The 25,971-nt window shown below is 39.9% G+C and overlaps 1 protein-coding gene and 1 long non-coding RNA gene across 9 annotated transcripts in view; one reads left to right on the top strand and one right to left on the bottom strand.

The window, feature by feature from the left end:
• The window catches only part of GPR141 (G protein-coupled receptor 141), a 115,413-nt gene that overhangs the window by 13,634 nt on the left and 75,808 nt on the right, over positions 1–25,971 (top strand). For 3 of the 8 annotated variants that reach the window (XM_034670559.1, XM_034670588.1, XM_034670592.1), the window contains exon 1: positions 1,250–1,744. The exons of 1 other annotated variant lie outside the window; for it this stretch is intronic. The gene's annotated coding sequence lies outside the window, so the exon portion shown is untranslated. Of the gene's footprint in view, positions 1–1,249; positions 1,745–25,971 lie in introns of those variants that run through there. 4 more of the 8 variants (XM_034670565.1, XM_034670581.1, XM_034670573.1 and 1 more) reach the window with 2 other exon arrangements.
• LOC117804197 overlaps positions 14,535–25,971 on the bottom strand; it is a 103,988-nt gene continuing 92,551 nt past the window's right edge. The window contains exons 2-3 of the long non-coding RNA XR_004628540.1: positions 14,975–15,033; positions 14,535–14,599 (exon numbers count right to left, since the gene is read on the bottom strand). This is a non-coding gene — a long non-coding RNA (uncharacterized LOC117804197). The remainder of the gene's footprint in view (positions 14,600–14,974; positions 15,034–25,971) is intronic.

The raw sequence follows: 25,971 nt of genomic DNA on the forward strand, positions 1-25,971 counted from the left end.
CCTCTGACCCCATCTGCTAGCTCATATAAAACAAAATTTATATTAAATGGGGTTTTAGAAAAATCGTCATGGCCTAATTGAACATCATTTGTTGGGAAACAAACCATATGTTGGCAATTTTGATTCCCAGTTCTTGGCTTGGGGCCAGCTGAGTTCCAGGGGGAAGAAAGAGAGCCCCTCTCCAGGCCTCACTGTACCCCCATCAATGTGCATTTCCTGGGAGTGGTTCCCACCCTGAGGTTGAGTGGCTGAGATGCTGACCTCCTTAGACATGTGAATTTGTCCTGTTTAGATCTATTGTTCAAAAAGAACAGCCCTAAAACATCACATTCAACTCAGCTTCTCCAATAGTTCTTTGGGCTGCTGCAATTTGGGGGGAAACTGGCAGCATCAGCGTGGGCAAGGGTTGAGAGGACAGGAGTGAACATTTCAAGTTTAGTGGGAAAATGAAGAAATCAGGCCAGAATCAATCTTTAGCATGGTCTGTTTGCTCCCAAGGCACTTGTCCATGTGTCGCATGGGGTGAAGCGATCTTGACGGGGGATTTTGAGGAAGAGGGGGCCTGCCATCTGCAGTGACCGAGGGGCCATATACAATCCTTCATTTAAGCCACACCTTGGCCCTCTGAGACAGCTGCTGTCCCCTCCCACTTCACAGAACAGGAAACCAAGGTTGAGAAAGTTAGTTATTTGCACAAGGTCAACTAGTAACTGGCAAGTGAAGTAATCGATTTCCAGTGTTGCCTTCTAATTAAGCAAGGTATACCAACAGGGATCCATAGTAACTGCTAGGGCAGTTTTTCTTCTTGAATATAACATTTCTCTAGAGGAAAACTCTACAAGTAAATTCAACAGGGACAGTCATTGAAGAAAGGACATCATTCCAGGCTGAGAGCTGAGATAGAACACAAGATCTGACAGGACAAATTGTGTGACCAACGATATCCCCTTCATCCCCAGACTGGAGATCAGTGGATCCCTAAAGTCCTTCTTGAGTCCTTCTGAACTTTGCAAACTTCACCAGTTGTGTTAGTTACATTTTGATTATATTTTGAATGACTATTGGGGCTACCATACTAGCTGCTTGGCAATATTTAAGATGGAAAATCTCATTTAACCCTCACGTCAACACCAGGTGGATGATAGGTATTGTCATAGCCATTCCACAAATTAGGGAGCTAATTAAGAAGGTTACATAATTTGCCTCCAGTCCGAATCCTAGGGCATAGTGGGATTTTAGCTCCAAGGCTATGACTCTCCAGTGTGTTCTAGGTAATGCCCTCTGGTTTGAAACTCCTCTGAGGACAGAAAGAGTGGCTTTGTTTTTATTTGTTTGTTAGTTTCCCTTTCACTGGGGAAGATTGTGTCATTAATGAGTCCCTTTCTCTATTCCCTGCTGCCTTTGTCCTTTTAGTATCCACAGCCCTAACTCATTCTATTTTGGTTTGGATTTCAACCAATTGAAACCTAATCCCTGATCCTGTTAGCTGAGAGAGCATCAAATGTTAATCCTCCAGGGAAAGTGTTTTAAAAAGGAGACTCTGGAAGGGCAAAAGGCCTTTGAGACTCAGAGATTCTCTAATGATAGAAATTGAAGCAGGTTGACGGGGAAGATGGTTTTGAGAGGAGAGGTCACCTCAAAGCTTCAGAACAGGTAGAGAAAATGCATGGTTCACGCACCTGCAGCATCATCGCCACCGAGAAGTTGGCAGAAGGGCAGAATGTGGGGTCTGCACTCTCATAAGGTAACCGGGTAACCTGGGGGTATATTACAGTGTGGGAAGCACTGGTCTAACCCATACTCTGACTTCTTTGTCTGAACTCAGGCTGGAACGGAAAGGTGAATTGAAACTACCTTGTCCAGGTGCTCAAGTGAGAGGGAACTTTATATAGGCAAGAGCAGCCAAAAATCAGATCTGGGCCTCCCTGACAGAGCTAGCAGTTTGCTGGGGAACACAGTTGACTGACTCAAAACCGAATAAATGGGCCAACCTCAACGTGTGGTGGCTGAGTTAGCAAAAATCTACCAGGTTGGATCCAATTCAAAATGTTTTAGTTTTAGATAAGCGATATCTAGTTTCTCCCCCATGAGGGCAAATGTAAAATAGCCTAAAATTTGTATTAGCAGTTAGAGAGTTGGCCAGATCCCTTTTCCTCTGGGAACCAGTGCATTCATTTCTCTCACAGCTTGCCTCATGAATTAACTATTTCCCCTGGAACTGAAATTGGACAAGCTTCCCTGAGCAAAAAGCAATTTCATTCCCCTCTGATTTTTTTCTAAGTGCAGGTTAGCTTGAAACTCAGCACTACCCTGCTCTGCAAAAATGCTCCAAGCTGACCTGTTCTTCTCCACAACGTCATCTTGTGGGTAAATCGGACCCTAAGAATTGGAGGAAAAAGCAGCCCCAGAATTTGGTGTTTTCTTAGCTTATTGTACTGTATTTCTGGCAAGTCTTTCAAACTTTAAGTGTTTTAAAATTTTCCCTAATATTACTTACCTCGCCATCTCCTTTAGGGATGCCAAGTGAAGGTTAACAGGATGGTGCAGTGAGTTTGATCTCCTGGGGAGGAAAGGAAGCCTATAAATATATCAAACACTATGACTAGGTATAGAGGAGATTTTAAAAAGAAAGATAAATCATGAAAACAATCACCAACCCACATTAACCTTGCTGCTACGGGACTGCCCTATTTATAGGCGTGGCCATCGGAGCCATTCTGATGAGTGACGGCTTCAGGAGGGGCAGTCTTTAACGCAGCCCAGCCTTCGTTCTCCCGCAGCATGCTTTGTAGCAAGCCCCCGCTGCCTTCAGAATTACATCTCAAAACTTCAATTCTTGTGTTTTGATCTTTGTTCACCTCATCAAGCGCAATTTTTATCACTTCCTATCTCCCTTTTGCTGTCATTTCTGTTCAACACCTCTCTTCAGTGCACTTTCCTGTGACATTTACTGTTCTTTTTGCTCAGAGTATTCTTCTCCCATTTTCCAAACATCATCACCTGATTGATCCTGATCCCTTGGGTCTCAGCTGCCTCCTCTGTGAAGCTGCACAGGGTCTTATAAGCCTGAGTGGAGAGGGCCTCATGGGGTCCCAGTGCGTGATGGGTTTAAACCCTTTCCAATAATCCCTGGCTTACTCATCTTTCTCTCCTAGACCACTGGTTCTCAGCCTTGGTTGAATGTTTAGGATCACGTGGGGACATTTTAAAACTCCAAATATCCAGAGCATACCCCACACTAATGAAATCACAATTTCTGGGGGTAGGGATTCAGGTATCAGTATTTTTTAAAGCTCTCCCAGTGATTTCAGGGTATACGTCAATTTGAGAACCGCTGTAATAGCTTGTGAACTCATAAGAGTGCCGACAATCACAATTCCCATGATGCTTGGTACATAAGGGCACCCAACAGAGCTTAATGAATGGTGAGTGAATGAGACCTTGGGGTTGCAACTTTGCGGACCCTGAACTTTGGCTCTCAGGTCACTGTTGGAGGGTCATGCTCTTAGGTACCTGAGCCCCTGAGATTCATCTTCAATAGAAACCAAAGAATTTTATTTTCAGGAAACGTAACCAAGTTAATCAGATACTTTTATCACCGCTCCTTTCCTGCTCCCAGCCATTAGCTCATTCTTTTCCCAGTAAGGAAGCCTACTTAGCAAAATTAAGATTAGATAAGACAAGGGAAGGAAGTGGAAGGTCTTACAGGATGTTTTTATGTGTCTGTGATGCCTGATAAACACCAACTTTCTGCTATAAAGATTCCATGGACTGGATATTCTTGACATTTGAGATAATTTATCTGAAAGGGCTCTGAAAATCATAAGGTGGCATTGTTGTTATCATGGCTGCATTTCACTTATTCCCATAACAAATATTCAGAAGGTCTTTATGACTGCACTAAACACTAGGAATATAGAGGGGCCGAAGGGCAGTTGCTACTTCTGTGGGGTGAGTGTCCTGTAGCATGCTGAGAATGGGTCATGGGCATGTAGGGTGGTAAATCCAGGCACTGAGAGAAAGGAGTGCTATGCAGGTATGTTCCCTGCATCGCTACCCACCTCCAGGTTGTGAGCACAGGAAGGATGGAAGCCATCCTACTTCTTTGCATTTGCTCAAGGCCTGACACAATTCCTGGCATATAGTAATTATATCAACTGTTAAGATAAGGTTAATCAATTATGGCCCATTTGTCAGGTCAGATTCTTTGAAGTCCAGGAATTAGAAAACCAACTTAGATTCACCTAAGCATAAAAATATTTATTGGAGGGGCTAGGGTACTTGAGAAAGTCAAAACTAACATCAGAAAAGAAGAACACAACTTAAAAGCAGAACTTTTGGAAGGCTGTACCCAGGGCTCTTCTCAGGACTTCTGACCCTAGAAATTTGGGCCCCCTTGGTACCATTCACCTCTGCTTTTCTTGTTCGTGTTGGGTTCCTTCTCTCTTTCTAAAGGGTGGCTTGGGACATGTAATCGGCATAGGGGCAGGCAGTGGCTCTGGACTCAACATTTTCCAAATCTTCCCTCTGGAGAGGAAAGGGCTGTCTCTCCTGAGCTTCATTCCATGGGAAGGACTTTGATTTCCAGGATGAAGAGGTTGCCAACCCTGGACCAGTCACTGAGGCAGAGTGTAGTCATATACCTATAAAAGGATGGGGATGGGGTTCTCAAGAAAAGCGGACATTTTCAGAATGGTGCCACTTGCTGGCATGTGGGTGTTTCAGTAGACTCCTGACCCTGTCAGTTATGGGAAACAGGATTAACAGGCTGTGGCTATTAATTGCAGATTTGTAGGAAAAGCACAAGAATGTCTAAATGCTCCTCTGCAGGGCAACTGCAATGACAATGAATGAGAACATGTAACTTTTGCAAACCCTAAGCTAAAAACCCATTTGTCTGGAAATCTTGCTTTTATGTTTCTACTGAAACTAGAATAACATTTATCCCATAGTGCCCCAAATCTGGTAAGATTATGATCATAACTTTTGGCCTGAACGGCAATAGCAAGAGGTTGGAAAAGACTACCCTGCCCTGAAAAGTGTTGTGCTGGTTACTCACAGACAGTGGCTGCTGCAAGGACCATCACACACTCAGTGGGGCTCCATGCAGATCTGGGGCCTGAAGGATCTGCATCTGAAGAAGCCCCCCTTTACCCAGACTGCAAGTGCTGTTTAAATATTCTCTGGTACTTCATTTGATAGGGGATGGGAGAGTGAGACCTTTGAACAAGTTTCTACTTCTTACTGTCCTGAAGCTTCCATTTTATTGCAAGTAAAAGACTCCAAGGTGGTCTTGTCCAGAACGAGGGTGTTTTTGGCTAGTCGTAGACCAGTAATGTTTCTAAAGTTCTTTCTGATGGTGTGAAGTTCCAGAAGCAAGGCAGAGAGTGCATGAGTGCACTGGCTTCCTTCAAAGTGGAGAATGGAAATAAGCCTCTCTGGTAAGCAACATCTTGTAGGAGTTGGGATAGCAGAGGAAGAAATAACAGGGCAGGGATGATGTTCCTCAAGGTTTTCATGTTGCTGTGAAAGTTGGGTCTGGCAAAATTATATGCAGGACAGAGGTCACTGAGCCCAGCTCACATGAAGCCAAACAGCTTGGACAATGTGGGGACAATTCAGGTAAAGCAGATTTTCCAGGAACAGATGAGATCCAGGACAAGTATGTGACCCTGGCATAAAAAGAACAAATTAAGGCCCCAAAGAGAAGCAGACAGAAGAGAGCTGTTGGCCAGAGTGTTGAGTCAAATCCCAATGATAGTTGGGCAGATCACCAGCCTGGGAAAATGGGGCGGAGGCAAGACTTCTTTACTTTGTCTCAATTGTCCTCTCCCAGGCTAGTGACCCAGGAAAATACAATGACAGCAGCATTCTTATAGCTCATTTTAAACAGGACTGCTTTTCTGTGGCTGGCTTTGCAGACAAAGTCCCCATACAAATTGCTACTGAGTGTTTGCCACATTTTAAACAGGGTTCTTTGGTGAAGCCACAGTTCAGGGTAGCAAGAATTTTTTAAACTGATGTTTAAAATAAACACGGCATGGATGTTTCTGCACTCTGCTAGCATAATTGCTCTCAGGGGGCAAATGATCTTTCGCTTAACCGAATGAATTAATAGATCTGTGGTTCTGTAGAATGCAGCTCCCCCTCCTACCACCGAGACAGATCTAAGGTTTGGAAGCAGGGGACAGAATATAGAGAGAAGCAAGTGGTTCTGCATGAAAAATTGAGTTGAATTCAGAGTTTGTGCAGACAGAGAGAGGAAGGGAATGGAGGAGGAAAGAGAATCTGCTGGCTGCGAGGAGGATGATTCTTGAGGAGGCTGGGTCGTGAGAAGAGACGACCAGCAGAAAAACTAAAGCTGGCTCTCCTAGTGGAAGGACTAGCCAGGGAACTTCTAGAAACAGCAACCTTTAGTGTCTCCCTTTATTGAAAATATTACTACAAGAATAAGATGTTAAAGTGTATACTCATTTAGAAACCATAAAGGCAAACAGTGTTTGTGGCTTTGATTTAAGAATCATCCGTTTCATGTATTGCACATATCCTATGATGTGTGCAATGTAAGCCTGCCCCCATTGCTCCAGGATCATCACATTACCCCACGGTCAAAGTGATGGTACGCACCTGCCTTGCAGGTGAGTTTTGTGGAAATCAAGGAAGAAGGGGCTGTAGTCCATGTTTGGGTCTATGTGGGGGGAAGAGAAAGGGGCACCATCAAACAAGAAGATAATGTAATAGGCACAGGAAATCAGTTGAGCAAGTTGAGCCCTGAGGAAATGTAGGGAGCGCATTGATTTCCTCCCCACTGGGCAAGGCCTTCTACTTACTTATTTCTTCCTTTTTATTATTTTTTAAAAAAATTCCAACCTCTTATAAATGAAAAATTTAAACATCCTGAAATGTTGAATGAATATCACTCTGACTTCCTGTATGCTCACCACAGAGTCAAGAATTGTTAACATTTGGCTATGTTTGATTTATTTCTCCTTTTCTATGTATGATTTTAATTTTTACTATTTGTATTATTATTATTTTTTTGTGGAGCCATTGGCATATAAGTTGCAGGACATCATGACATTTGAGTTCTATGAACTTAAGCGTGTATTTCTTAAATATAAGCCACTATCGGGGCGCCTGGGTGGCACAGCGGTTAAGCGTCTGCCTTCGGCTCAGGGCGTGATCCTGGCGTTATGGGATTGAGCCCCACATCAGGCTCTTCCGCTATGAGCCTGCTTCTTCCTCTCCCACTCCCCCTGCTTGTGTTCCCTCCTCTCGCTGGCTGTCTCTATCTCTGTCAAATAAATAAATAACATCTTAAAAAAATATATAAGTCACTATCACTTAACTATTGAAAGGAAAGGTCAGCCCTAAAAGCTAGGGAACTTGGAGGTCACCAGATGGCTGGCACCTGAGTCATAAAGCAGGGAGCACAGAAAAGGCCCCACTCTCACCTTCCAGGAACTCTGGTGAAGCAAGGAGATAACCCTCCCACCCCCTGCCTACTCGACTCCCAGCAGACATACTTTGTAATGTGAAAATCCTTATTACATATCACCCATATTCTCTCCCTTACTTTTTTCTCCCCATAGCTGTTTTCTTGTGTTCTCTTCTCTTGACTCTCTTTCTTACTCTATTACTCAGTGAAGCATCTCCTTGTCACTGCCAACCCCAGACTGGGTCACAGTTAGGGAGGGACACAGGAGCCTTAGAGGGCTGATGGGTTTTGAGGGAGAGAAGAGAGGGGGAGATGTGGCTGGAAACAGAGAGATTGCTGCTTGTGAGGGAAAAAAGTCTTAGGCATGATTTAGCCCCAGGCACCCCTGGCACTGGTTAGGGGGAAGGCTATGTTGGACCAGCCGTAGTGGTCTGTCAGTCTGCTCTGCCAGGTTCTGTGTTTCCATCTGTGCATCCATCACTCTGTCTCTATTTTTGACTCTGACACTATTTCTTTCCCTCCTGGTGTTTGTCTCATTCTATGTCTTTCTTTCTGGCTCTCTCTTTTATCCCTGTCTGTCTGTCTGTCTAGCTCCTCCCTTTACCACTTTTTCTACCTCATCTTCAAATGATGCTAAACTTAGAGAAGAAGCCTGTCGAAGCAGGGATAAGATATGGCACTCAACAGTATCTGCTCATTTTTAGGAATATTAGTGTCCATACATCTGAGAAACATTTTGGGGACTTTGTAAAGGAAAACAGTATGTAGTTGTAAAAGAATAATGTTGGCAATAACAAATAAGGACATAAACCGCTTCATGATTTTGTTTGTTTCCATTTGGGTGTAAGTGCTCATGGGATAAATAGTTACCATTTCAATGGTCAGGATGCTTTATTTACCACACTGCTGTCGTTCTCCGTGGCCTTTTTGGGAGGATGAAATCTCCTCTATGCCAATTAAGGCTTTAAGGAAGAGACAGGCACTGCTTTTCTAGATTCCTGCAGAACAGGTCTGGTAGCTATGAGCCTGAGGGCAGTGTAGACAGCCCCTCCTAGAATCTTCTGGAATTGTGGTTCCAGCTAGTATAAGGACCTTTGCCAAAAAATTGGAAATTCCAATGGCATCTAAGCAGGTGCATCTCCCCAAGCAACCTGAGCAACCACTGGGCCCCCTCGAGCTCATGGCTCACCTCAAAAAGCCTCAAGCCTCTGGTGATTGATGCACTGGATCTGGCGGGCACACAGACCCTGCTGATAGGCTGAGTTGCTTGAAACAGAATCAATAGAACTTTTTCTCTCCATCATCATTTCATCCTCCTAATTGTGTCTCATATAAACATATAATCTGGTCGGGCGGGCAACGTCTAAATCAAGCACCAGGAGTCACATGTGCCAATTACAAGACAGTTATGCTGGGTTTGCTGCGTTTGAATCTGCATTAGATCACTGAAATCTGATTTTCCTATTGTTTAGGAGAAACCTCTAGGGGCTATTAAGGTTAGCTGCAAATAAAGTTAGAGACCCATCGTCTTTAAGTTCAATGTAAACATTATTTATTGGGAACCGATTATACGCTCTGTACTATGCTGGGTCTGTGGGGGAAGGCACAGATGGCTAAAGTCGACCTCAGACCTGAGACAGGCGACAGAAGTATGGGAGAGTGAGCAGGATCAGGAAGGGAATTGGGAAGCCCTCCTAAAGGGGGTGGGATGATGGAAGCAGGGACATGAAGAACACAAAGGACTCGGGTGGAAAAGAGAAGCAAAAGGGAAGCCCAGAGGGAGACAAGCGACAGCATGAAATGCTGCAGACTACAGCTGTTCCTGGAAATGGAAAGTAAGATTAGACAGTAGTCTGGAGCTGTTTGAGGGGAGGCTGGGAAAGCCTTTCTGGCACTTTGGGTGTTTTCACTGTGTCCTGGGAACCATTACAGTTTGCTCTGCTTCTTGTCATCAGCAGGGACTGAGTTTACGTGGCGGGCTGACTTTTAGAAATGCAGATTACGTTGTATGCTTACAGTTTAGTAGACCATACAGGGCTTGGAGGTCAGAGAGACTTGGGTTCAAATCTCAAATTCTGCACATCCAAAGAGAAATTAAACAACTCTGAGGCCAGGGCTGCCCCCCAATGTTTCTTTCCTTCTTTATTCCTCTGTTTTTCTTCTTCTGTATCTTGCCCCTCTTCCTCCTGTGAGACATCAGAATCTCAACTCTGAGTGATGACGGAGATGGCCTCCACAGGCGAGGTCTATGCCAGCTGTGCCATCTCCCCCAGCCTCTTGCCTCTGTCTGCACCCTGCACCGGCCCAGATGCTCAGCACTTGGCTAATTCTCTGCTAAGAAGCTACGGATAGAAGCATTGGGGAATGACGCAGACTTTACTGAAGAGTCCTTGGGGGCAGAGGAGGGTGTTTACATCAGATGTTCCACAGCAAATCACTTTAAAACCTCCCATTCGAGATTTCTGTTCTTTAAAGTTACCTCCTGGCAGTATGGCCTCTGGACACCAGCCTCTTCTTCTGCCGTGACAGCATCCACTGGCTCTCTTCTTCCCTCCTCTTCTCGTCTCATTAAAATAATTTCCTTCCTGATTAGGCAGAGCAATTCAACCTGGCCCCAATTCTTAACAGCTATTTGTACCCAATCATCATGGTGAACAAATCAAGGATCTGTTCCCAGCGGCCATCTAGTGGCATCTGGTACTACTTGAGTGCCCCTGAAGGGTAAAAAAACAAAAAACAACAACAAAAAACACCTGCACGAGGTGTATAAATTAGGCCCTCATGAAGATGACGATCAAATTTATAGATAGAAAGAGTTAGCTCTTACTCTGTGATGAGAACCATGTACAAGTTGATGGAATAACTATGGTTATATTTGATTAGTTCTAAAGGATATGCAAGAGGGTCCAGAACGCACTCACTGTGTAACTGGTAATAACTCTTAAACAACAAGCCTAATGGCCTGGTTCTGGGGGAATCTGATCCATTTCCTTCTGTACCTCATTATGGAGGAATAGCCCCTTCTGGGCTTTCCACAGTCCTTAGCTATTGCTTCTTGTTGTTGTTGTTGTCTGGCCATTGCTTTTTAGCTTACACTTGGCTGGTGGTGCTGCAGCCCCTGCCCCTGCTGTGCGTCGTGGCACTGCCAGCTGTGTCCTCTTGCAGGGTTACTGTTCTGCATGCTCTGGTGACAGGACTGGGAAGATTAACCTCCAACCTAAAATTGAGCCGTGAATTGTGTCATATTATGGCACCACTACCATCATTAAATACCACCCTCTCCCTACTGCAGTGGATTTAGATGTAACAGTGCAATAACTACATGCCAAATAGCATATGGGAACATGAGCTATATGACCTTGATTTTGAGCCTTTTTGTTTATCCACATGTAAAATGGTCATAATATTGACTTATGGTGCTGTAATAAGGATTAAATGCTCTCTCTATTATGTAAACTGCTTGGAAACTAGTAAGTATGTACATGTTTCTTTCCTACAAGTTCCTACAAATTTCCCTTTCCACAAATGCTAAGTTGCTATTACAGTATTGATCAAAATATGCATTTAGGAATAGAAGAATCAAGATAATAAACTAATATTTGTCAAGCAAGGAACTCACATTATTATAGAAATCAGGATAAAAACTAGAAAAGAGATGAGATAGCGAAGGAGTAGATCATAAGGATATCTTTGAGAAAAAAAACGAAATCATCACTAATCCAACTGGATTCTAGATCAGAGATTATCAACTGGAGAACTGGATAAAGTAAAATATTATACAGGCCATGTTTTTTATTTTATTTTAAGAAGACCTTATTATCTTTTTCAGAGCAGTTTTAGGTTCATGGAAAAACGGAGAAGAAGGTAGGGATGCCCCACCCATCCACCTGCACCGCCCCCCCTACTGTCAACATCTCCCACTGTAGTGGTGCATTTGTTACAATCAATGAACCTACAATGATACAACATAATCACCCAAAGTCCAGAGATTAATTTAGGGTTCTCACTTGGTGTTGTATATTCTATGAGTTTGGACAAATGTATAATGATATATATCCATCCCTATAGTATCATTCAGAAGAGTTACACTGCCCTAAATATCCTCTGTGCCCTGCCCATTCATCTCTGCCTCTCCCAAATCCCCAGCAAACACTGATCTTTGTACTGTCTCCATAGTTCTCCTTTTTCCAGAATGTCATACCGTTGGAACCATATAGAATGAAGCCTTCAGATTGGTTTCTCTTGCTTAGTAATATGCATTTAAGATTTCTCCACGTCTTTTCATGGCTTGATAGCTCCTTTCTTTTTAGCACTGAATATTCCATTGTCTGGATGTACCAGTTTATTTATTTGTTCATCTAGCAAAGTAAATCTTTGTTGATTCCAAGTTTTGGCAATTATGAGTAAAGCCGTTATAAACATCTGTGTGCAGATTTATGTGTGGACATAGTGTTCAGCTCCTTTGAGTAAATACCAAGGAGTGCAATTGCTGGACTGTATGGTAAGAGTATATGTGGTTTTGTAAATAAAAGTATATGTAGTTTTGTAAATAACCACTGAACTGTCTTCCAAAAGGGCCATACCATTTTGCATTCCCACCAGCAATGAATGAGAGTCTCTGTTGCTCCACATTCTCATCAGTGTTTGGTTTTGGCTGTATTCTGATTTTGGCCATTCTAATAGGTGTATAATAAGTATTTCATTGTTATTGTAACTTACATTTCCCTGATGATACATGACGTAGAACATCTTTTCATATACTTATTTGCCATCCTTGTATCTTCTTCGGTGAGGTGTCTGTTAAAGTCTTTGACCGATTTTTTAACTGTTTTCTTATTGTTATATTTTAAGAATTTTTGGATAGCAGTCCTTTATCAGATGCGTCTTTTGCAAATATTTTTTTCCCAGTCTGTGACTTGTTCTCTCTTTTTCTTGACAGTGGCTTTCACAGAGCAGAAGTTTTTAATTTTAATGAAGTCCAGGTTATCAATTATTTCTTTCATGGGCCATGCCTTCGGTTTTGTAAGGGCCTTGTTTTTTACCCTAGAAAAAACTGGTTCTCTCTAAAGAAGGATGGCTTGTCCTTTATGTGGTGACCTATTATGTTGGCAACCAGGACATAAGACCTTTCATTCCTCACCCAGGATCCTTTCTATAAGCCTTTCCAGCAATCACAAGATGAACTCTGGATTTTACATCATGTTTTTAATTTCAACATCTTTTTCCTAAAATGATGATGGGAAAAGAACTCTGAAGAAGCAAGTTTAAATTTAGTCTGCCACTTAGAAGTGAAGTGACCTTGGATAAGTGACTTAACTTTCTGAGTTGTATTTTTTTGCAATTTGGTAAGATGATACTTGTTCCATGTGAAGTCATCAAGTACCTGACATGAACTCACTAAACCTTAGACCCAGTCAATCATTCCCAAGTGTAATGTCTACCTTGACCATGAATATTTGCCAAAAGGCCAATTTTTCATTTTACTTATTTAGTTCCATCCCTGGGTTTAAGTTTTCCTAATGGACTCAAGTACCTTGCTTTATTACTTTTTTCCCTAATGTTTCTAATTAAGTGTATGCATTTGATGTGAAGGGGTGTGTGTGCGTGTGTGCGTGCATGTGTGTGCAAAGGGAGTTTCTTTGTGAGCAATGGTGAAACAGGACAGAGTCGTCGAGGGAACACCGTGCATTGCTGCCAAAGCCCCTGTACGCTGCCATGTTGCCTAGCCATTGCCACACACTCAAAGATTTTTCTCTGGTGCTTGTCCTACACCCTTCTTTGCCATGGGTACTCAAACACTCAGGACTACATGTTCTAAATGAAGCCTTGGTAGATGGGCAGCCACCCCCAAGATGAAACTTCTTATTTTAAACCTGAAAATATAATGTGTTGCAGTGCTAATAGTAGAAGCAGAAGATTTTCCAACTGAATTTTAAAATTCAGGCCAGGTCAGGTCTAGCAAGTTTTTCATCTCAAGTGTCTAGCAGGGCAAGTGTTTCAGTGTGATCACAGGCAGCCCAGGCAGGCTACAGATTTGCCAGAGACCACAGTTTAAAGGTCTGCCAAGTGTGCCACTTGACTGACCCACCCCAGAGAAGTTCCTCCAACCAAATTCCTTTTCTTTAGGGCGCTCATCTTGATATGTAGTTGAACATTCATTAGTGTGACTTCATCTGTCTTCCTTTTGTACTGTAAGCTCCAAGAGAATAGAGATTGTGTCTAGCACAGTGCCTGACACATGAGACTTTCTGTTGTAGAAAGGAAGAAAATGGACATTTGCTCAGTATGTATTTATGTTTGTGCCAACTGAATGCTAAATAGACAACAAATAAATCATTACTGAATGATAATGAGAAGAATCAAATGGGAAGAACATTAATATTTGCAAGCCCTAATGAACCATTCTTCCTCTATTGATTGGATTTTGAGTTTGTTTGTGCTGGTACTCCAGTAACAATCTTGAATGCAAGTGGGATTTGTATATAAAATAAGAGAACAGGGCTGCGGATTTTAATATTTTTTAAGATATTAAGTAGCGGCTGCCCTTTTAAAATAAAAAATATTTAATTATTTGGAAACATCTATTTTCTCAACTGTAACACAATTAAAGAGTGTTATTTTTATGCAGAAGGAAATGATATATGGAGATAAGTGTGAACTGACTAGGCATTACTCAGAAATCAAAGAAAGAGTGTAGGGAACAGAGGGTATGATTTGGGGAAGAAAAATCTCTTGAATCCATTGAATCCATGCTGAACTGGAAATCGAATAATGACATGAATAAAACCTCATTGACAAAACATGAGAGCTATTGAAATAGATGGAAAAGGCAGGGTATGAAATCAAATACAATTCACTTGTGCTGAGAACAACCTTTAGTGGCAATGTTTCATACCACAGTTAATATAAAATAAGTCATTATTTGAAAAGAAAAAAAGAAAAAAAGAAAGCTCACCTTATTACATCACATCAATAATGTATTTTCTAGAAGCTCATCATGGTTCTTCCTATAAAGGCCAAATAATTCAGAGAAATCATCTTTCATGTCTGCTTCTGCTTTTCTGCCTAAGAGGGTTCATTTCATTATTCTGTTTTGGTTCAACCTATAAAAATTCTCCAGGGGTTTTAATGCAGATGAATCCAGGCACTCTCTGTAGCCATCTAAAATAATTCAGGACAGAAAGGAAAAAGTAAAATAAACAACCTATTCCCATTGCTACTTTCAATCTCATCCTCATAACAAGGTGTTTTTTGTTCTAGTTATCCAGATAATAAGCTCAATTCTTCATTTCATTTTGCTGTTAGAGAAATTACCACAGACTATGTGTGTTCTTTTATTCTGTAATTATTAGCATTTACTATGTGCTGGGGGCTGCTCAGGGTGATCCAAATTCCTAAATTCTTTGGACCTTTGTCTCCTTATCTGGAAAGGGGCAAAATAATACCTACTTCATATAATGAGATAAAATAAATGAGATGCCCACGGCAGCATGTGATACGTGGAGGCTGGTCTCCTTCATTCTCTTATTTCATTACCTCTTTTGACAACAATAGTTGATCACTCATTAAAGTACTTCCTCATAGGAGCTGAGAACCTGGTGAGTGAGAAAGACAAGAAAACAGAAAATGATATGTGATTAATGAAATGATGTAGGTATGCACAAGGCTCCTGACCAAGCAGCATGTGAAGGGTGAGGGAGGTTTTCCAGTAAAGGAGTTGTGAGAAGCGAGGAAAGGACATATGGGCAGGAGCAAATGCCTAGAGAGGAGAGTGAGCTTTGCTGTTTGTAGAGAACTGAAAGTTGTTCTGTCCAGCCTCAGACTGCGGTAGAGGATATAGTAAGAGAGCTGGCTTGTGGTAAAAGCAAGGGCCAAATCATGAAAAAAATTATATACATTCTAATCTATTTTGTACTTTTATCATGAGGGCAACAGAGAACATCTCGGGGTTGTTTTTTAAAAATTACATTTTTTTTCAGATTGCAGAAGTTATACCTGTCTGTTAAAGGGAAATAAAGAAAGGCTTATAAATGAAAATATAAATGAAAAGCCCCGACAGTCTTTTTGTTCTAACTATTGTTAATATTTTGGTGTACTATTATTCACAACTGAGATTACACATTTTATTTCTTTTTGTTATTGTTACAAACATTGCATGTTGATTGTTAAAAAAAAAACATAACAGATAATTAAAAACACAAATAAAAGACACCCCAAACACCTTCACATAGCTACGTGTAACAGCTTAGCGTATATCCATCCGAGTCATCTTCTCCGTGATTCTATTCTGTTTTTTTTTTTTTTAAAGCCTGTGCTTTTTTTTTTTTTAAAGATTATTTATTTGTCAGAGAGAGACACAGCAAGAGAGGGAACACAAGCAGGGGGAGTGGGAGAGGGAGAAGCAGGCTTCCCGCTGAGCAGGGAGCCTGATGCGGGCCCATGAGGGCGATCTCAGGACCCCGGGATCACGACCTGAGCAGAAGGCAGATGTTTAATGAATGAGCCACCCAGGCGCCCTCTATCCTGTTCTTAATCTCTGTTTGTCAATATGGAGTATTGGAGTCAATCTGGTATGGAGTATTTCCATACCAAAAAATTTCATGTACAGCATAATTAATAATAGAATAAATTATTTTTGTACAATTTATTTATTTAAACAATTTCTTACTATGAACATTTATGTTTCTCCAAATTTTCACTCAGATGACAATACCGTGGTAAACTTCCATAACTAAACCTTTCACTAAAAGGTTTAGATTTTAGATCTCTAAAAATTCCCATGGAATAAACATTCGCAGTGGCGTTTAAGGTATTTAAAGATATTGGTATATATGCTGCTAAACTGCCCACTGAAACACAGTTCCAGCCTTTCTCCTGCCCTACATCACCTCAACCACTTAGTAGCAATCAGGTTTTTTAATTGAGTGTCATAGGTAAAGCATAGTAATTCATTGTCAATTGTGTTCCTCTGATAATGAAGCAAAGCCTACTTTCGCATATCAGTTGGTTAATTTTCTCTTCTCTTCCAAATTGTTAAAAACCTTTGTCATTTATTGTATTAATTCTTTTCTTATCAGATCTTATATTAAGGATATTTACTCTTTGTATTATATATTGAAAATGTTTTTGTTTTTTGGTAAATTATGTTCATGGGTATTTTGTTGCATAGAAGCTATAGGAAAAAAGTTTTCTGGGGTGTCTGGGTGGCTCAGTCGGTTAAGCATCCATCCAACTCTTGCTTTTAGTTCAGGTCATGATCTTAAGGTCGTGAGTTCAAGCCCAGTGTTGGGTTCCACCCTCAGAGGGGAGTCTGCTTGAGATTCTTTCCCTCTGTCCCTCACCCTTTCCCTAAACCTACTCCTGTGCTTTCTCTCTCTCTCTAAAACAAATAAATAAATCTTTAAAAAAAAAAGTTGTCCAACATTTTGATAACTGAATCTATCAATCTTTCCCTTTATGGGTTCTGCTTCTGGCATTGGGCTTAGAAAGGGATCCCCCACTGCATGATTATATGAATATTACATGATTTATCCTGGTGATCACATTTTAAATCCACATGGTATTTATATTTATGTAATATTTGAAGTGGAGCTCTAATTGTTTCTTTTCCCCCCAAACACTTAGCCAGATGCCTCAACTCTACTTGCTTTTCTTATATTGCATTTCTTTAGATAATTTGATATTCTTTTTGTCAGATTCATGTTGTCTAACTATCCAAGCCTTCATTTATATCATTCATTGGAGTTAAATCATTTATTCATGTAAGTCCATGATAATTTTATTCTTTTCCTATTTAATTTCTATATTTCATGGGTATTGAAAATGGGATATTTTCCCCACCTATTTCCTAACAGTTAATTTTTTGTTAATATACTTTTTATTTTCTGCTGATTATCTTATCGAACATTTTTATGATTTTAACATTTACTGGTTGACTTTTTTGAGTTATTTTCCTGATAACCAGTCATTATAAAGTAATCCTATATATTCTTTTCTTTTTTTGCATTTCCTTCTGTTGTTTCTTTTCTTGCACCAGTACTCCAGTTAGAATTTCCAAGCATTCTTAAATATGTAAATGTGTTTACTCCTTTTTTTCTTTTTTGTCATTTGCTGTTTTAACATCTATCAAAATGATCACCTTGCTGTCCATCCCCCTTTCATACACTGACATTTTCAACATTTCTCAAACTGAGTTGTAAAGTACATTATTTCTAGAATTAAAAAGGTTTTATGGGGGAGCCTCGCTGGCTCAGTCAGTGGATCAAGCGACTCTTGATCTCGGGGTTGTGAGTTCAAGCCCCATGTTGGGTGTAGAGATTACTTAAAAAAAATTAAAATCTAAAAAAAAAAAGGTTTATGATCAACTAAGTTCGGAAAGAGTGAAGACAATTTTTCCTTGTATTTGAACAAATTAAAGTTGTGAGGAGACTTGCCGTCAGCAAATTTCTTTGACTTTGTTTAACTCAGCTTTCTGCCTTCTTCTTATTCCATCAGACATTTAAGATATGTTCAACTAATTAATGATATAACTAGAAATTCTAATATAAATCATTGAATTTCTGAAATTTATATTTCAGAATTAAATTTTCTGTTGGGATTTGTGAATTAACATTTACAAATGAGCATACAATGTGTTTTGGTTTTTTCCCTCTGTGTGTTATTTCTATTAGAATTAGGTATCAGGATTATGCTAGCTTTCTAATATTAATAAGGAAGCTTTATATCTGTTTATAAGATCAAAAGGAATTTAAATAGCAAAGAAATAATCTTTTCTTTAATATCTGAACAAACATGCCTGAGAAGTGGCTCCCCTGGGGCCAGCAGCTTTTATGTTTTGACAACTACATCTTTTTCTTCCATGATTATTGTTCAGCTCAGAATTTTTTCCACATCTTGCTTTAATTTGGTTTCTTCTTTTTCCTAAAAGGTCATCAATATTAATGAAAATTTCAGTTTCTCTGCAAAATACTTATTTCTTGAATTCAGAGATACAATCAATTACAAGCATCACCAGCTTTATATCAGCTTCTCAGGAAAAAAATCCTATTAAATTAACTAAAAACTAATTTACTAATTAACAATGGCATACATTTAAATGTACAGTTGCGAACCACTTTCTTCAGTGTCTCAAAGTTTAAGTCTGTGATTCTTTTTTCTCATTAACAGTCAAAAGGTCCTGAAAAATTATATACCATGAAGATAAAATGTTTTTTACAGTCCAAGTGCTTGAACTTGAATAATTTATCCCATTTAGGTTTTACAGTAAAATTTAAGTAACATCAAATAATATTAATGTTTCTATCCGTTTTCTTGTTTATTAAAGGGTTCGTTTTGTTTTTTTTTTCCCTTCATTGAATAGTGTTTAGCAGTTAGCTAAACAGTTTCTATTGAAAGTCAGTCTGTAACTTTTGACAAATAGAAGTACATTTCCTGAGTGATTGGCCTCTGTGCATGAACAGGTCACTCTAACACATTTGAGTATTGAAATGCATCTGATATATTTGGGGATACATAATGACCAAAATGAAGATAAAAGCACAAATTAATTAATAAACAATATCATAAATCCAAAACTTAGTTTTTGAAAGAATACCAATATTGACAAACCTTTGTCAAGACTGATAAAGAGAATAGGGACAACTGGGTGGCTCAGTTGGTTAAGTGGCTGCCTTCAGCTCAGGTCATGATCCCAGGGTCCTGGGATTGGGCCCCACACCGGGCTCCCTGCTCAGCAGGCCTTCTGTTGCTCCCTCTCCCTCTACCCCCCCCCACTTGTGCTCTCTCTTACTCTCTCAAATAAATAATAAAAACTTTAAAAAACCAGACTGATAAAGACAATAAAGAGAGAAGGCACACATTCCTAACATTGAGAAGGACAAAAGAACATCAATATAAGACTCAAAGGTACTGACAAGGTGATAATAAAAAATAATGAACAACTTTATGCCAATAAATTTGACCACTTAGATAAAATGGAAAAATTCCTTGGGAAAAAAACCAACAGATTTATCTAAAATCACATAAAATTAAATAGAAAAGGTGAATAGTTCCATCTCTCTTACAGAAATTGAATCTATAATTAAAAGCTTTTTTTCTGAGAAATCTCCAGGCCCTAATGGGTTTAGCTATAAACACTTTAAAAAGAAGTAAAACTAATATTACCCAAGTGCTTTTGGAAAACATAAGATGAGAAAACATACCAAACCTGCTTTATGAGGTCAACATAACCCTGATAATAAAACAGCAGACATTAAAAGAAAACTAAATTATAGACCAATATCTATCAGTACATAGATGGAAAAATTCTTAACAAAATAGTAGGAAATCAAATCAAGAAATATATAAAAAGAATAACACATTATGACCAAGTGAGCTTTATCCCAAGAATGCAAAGTTTAATATTTGGAAATCAATCAAAGTAATTCATCATCTTAATAGAATGAAGAAAAACCATATGATCATCCTAATACATAGAGAAAAACATTAAACATTCATTTATGACAATACCTCTCAGCAAATTAGAAATAGAAGGGAGCTTTTTAACTGATCAAGGGTATCCACAAAAAAATCTACACCTAACATACCTGGTGGTGAGAGACTGAATGCTTTTTTCCCTAAGTCCAGAAATAAGGCAAAGTTGCCCACTTTCACAACTTCTATTTAATATTGTACAGGGAGTCCTAGCTAGTGCAATAAGACATGAAGGTGAAACAAAAGGTATACATAGGAAAGGAGTAATTAAAATTATTTTTATTCATAGATGATATGATTATATATGTAGGAAATTCTAAATTAATCTGTAAGAACCACTGGAACTAACAAGGAAATATAGCAAGCACACAGGATACAAGTCAATATACAAAATCAATTGTATTCCTTTTTTTAAAAAAATATTTATTTATTTATTTAAGAGAAAGCGAGAGAGTGGAGGGGAGGTGGCAGAGGGGGCAGAGGGAGAGAGAGTCTCAAGCAGACTCTGCGCTGAGTGCAGAGCTGGTCGCCAGGCTTGATCCCAGGACGCTGAGACCATGACTCAAAGCAAAACCCAGAGCGGACATTCAACTGATTGCACCACCCAAGTGCCCCAAAATTCATTATATTTCTATGTATTATCAACAAACAATTGAAAAATCAAATTTAAAAACCAATACCATTTGCAATAGAATAAAAAATCTAATATACTTACAAACAACATGTAAGATCTCCATACTGAAAACAGCAAACTGTTGCAAAGGAGAAATTAAAGATAACCTGTACCATGGATATATTTCTATCCCTAATAAAAATACTTTATTAATTATTATAATTTTATAAGATTTAAGATCATATAGTTAAAGATTTCCTCTTTTTTAAAGATTTTATCTATTTATTTGAGAGAAAGAGCATGCACAAATTGGGGGGAGGGGCAGAGGGAGAGGGAGAAGCAGACTTCCCACTGAATCGGAAGCCTGAGGCGGGGCTCCACCCCAGGACCCTGGGATCATGGCCTGAGCCAAAGGTAGACACTTAACCAACTGAGCCAGTCAGGCGCCCCTAGTTAAAGATTTCTAACTTTTTTCTTCTACTAATGTTTTTTTTCAAGATTGTTTTGGCTATTATAGGTCCTTTGTGTTTTCTTATAAATATTAAAATCCATTTGTTAATTCTTACCAAAATGCTGGAATTTGGAATGGAATGATATTGAATCTACTAGTCAGTTTGGGAAGGATNTCATGACCCTGAGATCATGACCTGAGCCCAAACCAAGAGACAGACGCTAAACCGCCTGAGCCACCCAGGCGCCCCAGGAATGCTTATTTTTTTTTTTAAAGATTTTATTTATTTATTTATTTGACAGAGATAGAGACAGCCAGTGAGAGAGGGAACACAAGCAGGGGGAGTGGGAGAGGAAGAAGCAGGCTCATAGCAGAGGAGCCTGATGTGGGTGGGACTCGATCCCATAACGCTGGGATCACGCCCTGAGCCGAAGGCAGACGCTTAACCGCTGTGCCACCCAGGCGCCACTGTTTAGGTATTTTTAATTTCTCTCTGCATTGTTCTCTAGTTTTCAGTGAAGGGTGACGATTTTAGTTTTCTTTCATTCTATATTAATGACTCCCTTCTCCAACAATGAGATAATCAACTCTTGAAATCCTTTACATATTTACCTGTTTGATCAATTCTTCTGGGTATAATCAATCCCCCATCACTGCTGCCACACTCCTCCCTGTCAGAGATGACTTCATCATGCTACTTGGGTGCTGACTATCCGTGTTGGGTTTCTCTCTTGCAGACATTCTCCACTCCCTGCTTGGGCTTCAACCCCATGCTTGGCCAGCCTCACATATATATATGCCCTCCTCAGTCTGCTTGGGCCCTGACATTTCACACCTTGATTCCCACACATGTAAATGTCTACCTCCCATTGTTGGGTTCTGATTCCTAACACAGGGTCATCATTTCCCAACATACACACCACACACACACACACACACACACACACCCTCCAGACCCTATCTGGACTCTGATATCCTGTATAAGTCCTTTCCCCTTTGAGCTTTCTCACCCTACTCAGCCTCAGCCCACACCACTCTGTTCTACATGGGGATACTCCACTAAATGCCTTTAATAGGTAATTGTTTTAGAAATGGAGGAGAAGGAAGAGAAGAAAAGAACAAGATGGACTTTTTAATAAATCTAAGTATCTATCAGGATAATTAGATAGCCGTTTGGAAAAGGACATTGATCTATCCCTCAACTGTGTCCTAGCATAAATTCGAAGTTAATTAGAAATTTAAGTTTAAAAAGTGAATTACATATACTCTAAATGAAAACATGGATGCACTCCTTTGTAGAGTGTAGAATACTTTCCTACTTAGGACTCAGTGTTCTGAAGCAATGTTCACATATATAAAGTAAAAAGACAAAGGCCAACGGGGAAAAAATACTGCTGCGTATATCACCTCATGTATAAAGAGCTTCTAGAAATAGAGAAGAAAACTACCAATAAAACTCTGGAGAAATGGCTGATTCCAGGTCTGCGGCAGCAAATGTACAACATAAACCCTGACACCTCAATCTTGAAAGTAAGGAAGTTATTGAAAATCATTGGGTCATTTAAAAGAACTCTAGAGCTGACTTTAATTGGTTTCCACTTGTCTCAAAAATGGGAGAACTGAACCATCCATAAAGATAATAACCACAATGAGTTGAATCATATCAAACATGTTTAAATCCATGACATCATAATGATATTTTGAAAAGAAAACCAAACTTGTGATCACCATTAGAAGATGCAACTGAACCCACTCAATCTGAAAACTGGTAAAGAAAAGGCATTGATCCTGCATTTTGTGTACAAATTATAATGAAGAATATTTACATACACACACAAATTCATATTCCATTGATAAGAGAATGTTCTTTATAAAAGATTTCTAGGTGATAAATACAGAAAGAATGATAGAATTAGGAGTATCAACATTTCAGAACCCTTAATGAAAACTGGATCCAGGCAAAAAGCATCAAAGATTATTAAAATCATTTGGTGAAAAGCTAATAAAAAAGTTTACCATGAAAAGCTCAGGTTGACAACACTTGAATCTACTGATCAATTTTAACATAACAAAAAAGAGAGACAATAAGAAACTATGTGCCTCCTGACGTGATGCAAAAGAAAGTACAAAATGCCAGCTATGACATATTCTTGCCAAACATCGAACTTGAACCTATCAAGCCTCTAAGTACAACTGTATAGGAAACACAAGGGACAGAAAAGCATATTAAACAATACCCTGTTGACAAAGTAATGAGAGGCGGTGTGTGGAAGACTCTAGAGGACAAATGACCCACTCTCTTCAAAATATAAATTGCAAATAAAAATACAAAGGAGGACGAAACTATTGATTACAAGAGACACAGGGGATATGTCAACCAATGCATAATGGGGATCCTGTTTGGGTTTGATTCTAAGAAGACAACTGTGAGAATAAACAAAACAAAAAATAACCAACCAACAAACAATAAAAGCATTTACATGATGTACTGGGAGATCTCACTGATTGAATAAGACACTAAGGAATTCTTTTTTTTTTTTAAGGTATAATAATCCTAAAAGATATTGACATATTCGTGGATGAAATGTTATAATACCAGTGATTTGTTTCAAAGTAATCTAGTATTTGGGGGAGAAATGGTGGAGGTATAGATGAAAGAAGATTTTCGAGGTGTTCAAAATGACTGAAGATTGAACAAAAAAATCTTCAGGGCTTGCCCATGTTGAGGCCAAACAGACACCTTAGGGGATGTCTTTGGAGCAAGGCGCCATGTAATCAGAACCCCTTATCCACACCTATTAAAGTTTGGTTATCTTAGTTTTTCACAGTTAGCTAAGAACTTATCTCCATGATTAGCACACATCCTTAATTGCCTTTACTTCAACGCTTTCTCCTACAGCACTAAGAAAACACATTTTTTTTCCATTCTCACAATTCATCTGTGCTACAGTCCTCTTTTCTAAGTGACAGACGTGTAAAACATGTCCTTAAAAGCCCCCATTGTTTTTGTTTGTCTGCCATTGCCCACATGTCATAGAGTCCCTATTTTCATAAATGAAATATCTTTGACAAGCATTAATGAATGGTTAATACAGTGCTTGCTATATGTCCAAGACTCACAGAGGTGTCTTAGGGAACGTGGAATAAGCAGCATTACAGTCCTTCCCTTTAAGGAAATTGTGCAGGCAAAGTGCTGGGCACCTCACACAAGAGCTACAGAGGTTGATGCCCTTCTCCTTCCATGTGCTTGTTGTTGCTCAGAAGGGCAGGTGATGGGGGCCCCTGGGTGGCTCAGTCGTTAACTGTCTGCCTTCAGCTCAGGTCACCATCCCAGCGTTCTGGGATCCAGCCCTGCGTAGGGCTCCCTGCTCAGCGGGAAGCCTGCTTCTCCCTCTCCCACTCCCCTTGCTTGTGTTCCCTCTCTCGTTGCCTCTCTCTCTGTCAAATAAATAAGCAAAATCTTTAAAAAAAAAAAAAAAAGAAGAAGAAGAAGAAGAAAGGCAGGTGACACAGTCGTGGAACAGAGAGACCAGCTCCCATTTCCTGGGTGTTGTATACAAGCTGCCATCATACATAGTATGTGAAATAGGTTTTAAACAAAACCATGATGGACCTGAAAAACATCCTTGATTTTTCCCAAGACTCTGACTGTTCTACTCAGTGTTCCAGCGAATACCCCTTCTAAGGGGGCATTTCAGTATCATCCTAGGTGGAGTTGAGGCTTTGGAATATTTATGGGAATGAGTCTTCCTACTGGGTCATTACCAATACTGTATTGACTCAACAAACACACATGTGCCCAGCACTGTACTCAGTATAGTGATATAACAGAGAAGAAAACAGACACAAACTCCACTGTTCTGTAGTTTATGGTGCTGTGCAGAAGACAGATGTTTGTCAAATAACCACATACACACACGCATATAATTGCAACCTGTGGCAAGTGCTTTGAAAAAATGTGTTTTTTGTTTTGTTTTTTGTTTTTAGAATGTATAATAAGAGGATCCAATTCACCTAAGCAGCTGGCTAGGATGTGAAGGCTTCATAGGACTTAACTAAGAGGGGATTGGACAGGGGCTGAGGGGTCCCTGGGGCTTGCTGACAGTGTTGCAGGGCTGATACTGAAGAGCCTGAGCCAGAAGGGATAGTCGGTGTAAAGACACTGAGGCAGAGAACAAGGAGGACATTACCTAGAGATGCTATTTCAGGCATTCTAACTGGGAAACATACTCTGACCCTAACATCAAGGATAACCAGTTCAGCTCAGCTCTTGAATATCCACGGGGATGAGGGAATGCTGTGGGCTGATGAGCAGATGAGGTTGCAGGAGGAAAAGATCGAATTTTAAGAGAGCAGCACAAATTCAGGGGAATGCTGGTTCTCTTATCTCTTTTTTTGCCTTTTGTGTCTGTGACTCAAAAAGCAAGATAAACAAGCCCTGAAACCCTCCGATTTCAGTGGTTTACTGTCCTGAGGAAAAGTCAGTTGCTTAGAGCTGACAGAAACATCTAAGTGATAATTCTCATAGTAGAAGAGAAGAGATGGTGTTTTCTTTAAACTACCAAAATGAGTTTTAAATTCAAATCAAAACAGAAAAAGGGATTTCAGAGCTCTCCCAAGCATTGGGACAAAAATGAAGATGAGGTAGGGAAAGGGGGCAGAACAAAAAGAACGTAGGAAGCCAGCCCTTACCATGCGTTTGAGTGGACGCATGAATCGATGCACAAACGCGGTGCTGTGAGCTTGATACACGAGTACACAATACACATTCATACACACACAGCACACACACTCACACACAAACCCACAGAGGCTTTAAAATTTCTCAGCCATCTTCCTTGTAAGGTCATCACTGTAGTTGTCATTACTTTTATCATCATTTTTCTGACCACGAAAGGTAACTAGTTCAGGTTACCTGATTAAGTACTTGCTATTTTCACTAAACCTCATAGGAACAAGGATGGTGTGAGCTTCCTCAGGTCTTTCTTGCAACAGTGG

The sequence above is a fragment of the Ailuropoda melanoleuca genome, chromosome 1 (assembly GCF_002007445.2).
Source record: "Ailuropoda melanoleuca isolate Jingjing chromosome 1, ASM200744v2, whole genome shotgun sequence".
Taxonomy (NCBI): domain Eukaryota; kingdom Metazoa; phylum Chordata; class Mammalia; order Carnivora; family Ursidae; genus Ailuropoda; species Ailuropoda melanoleuca.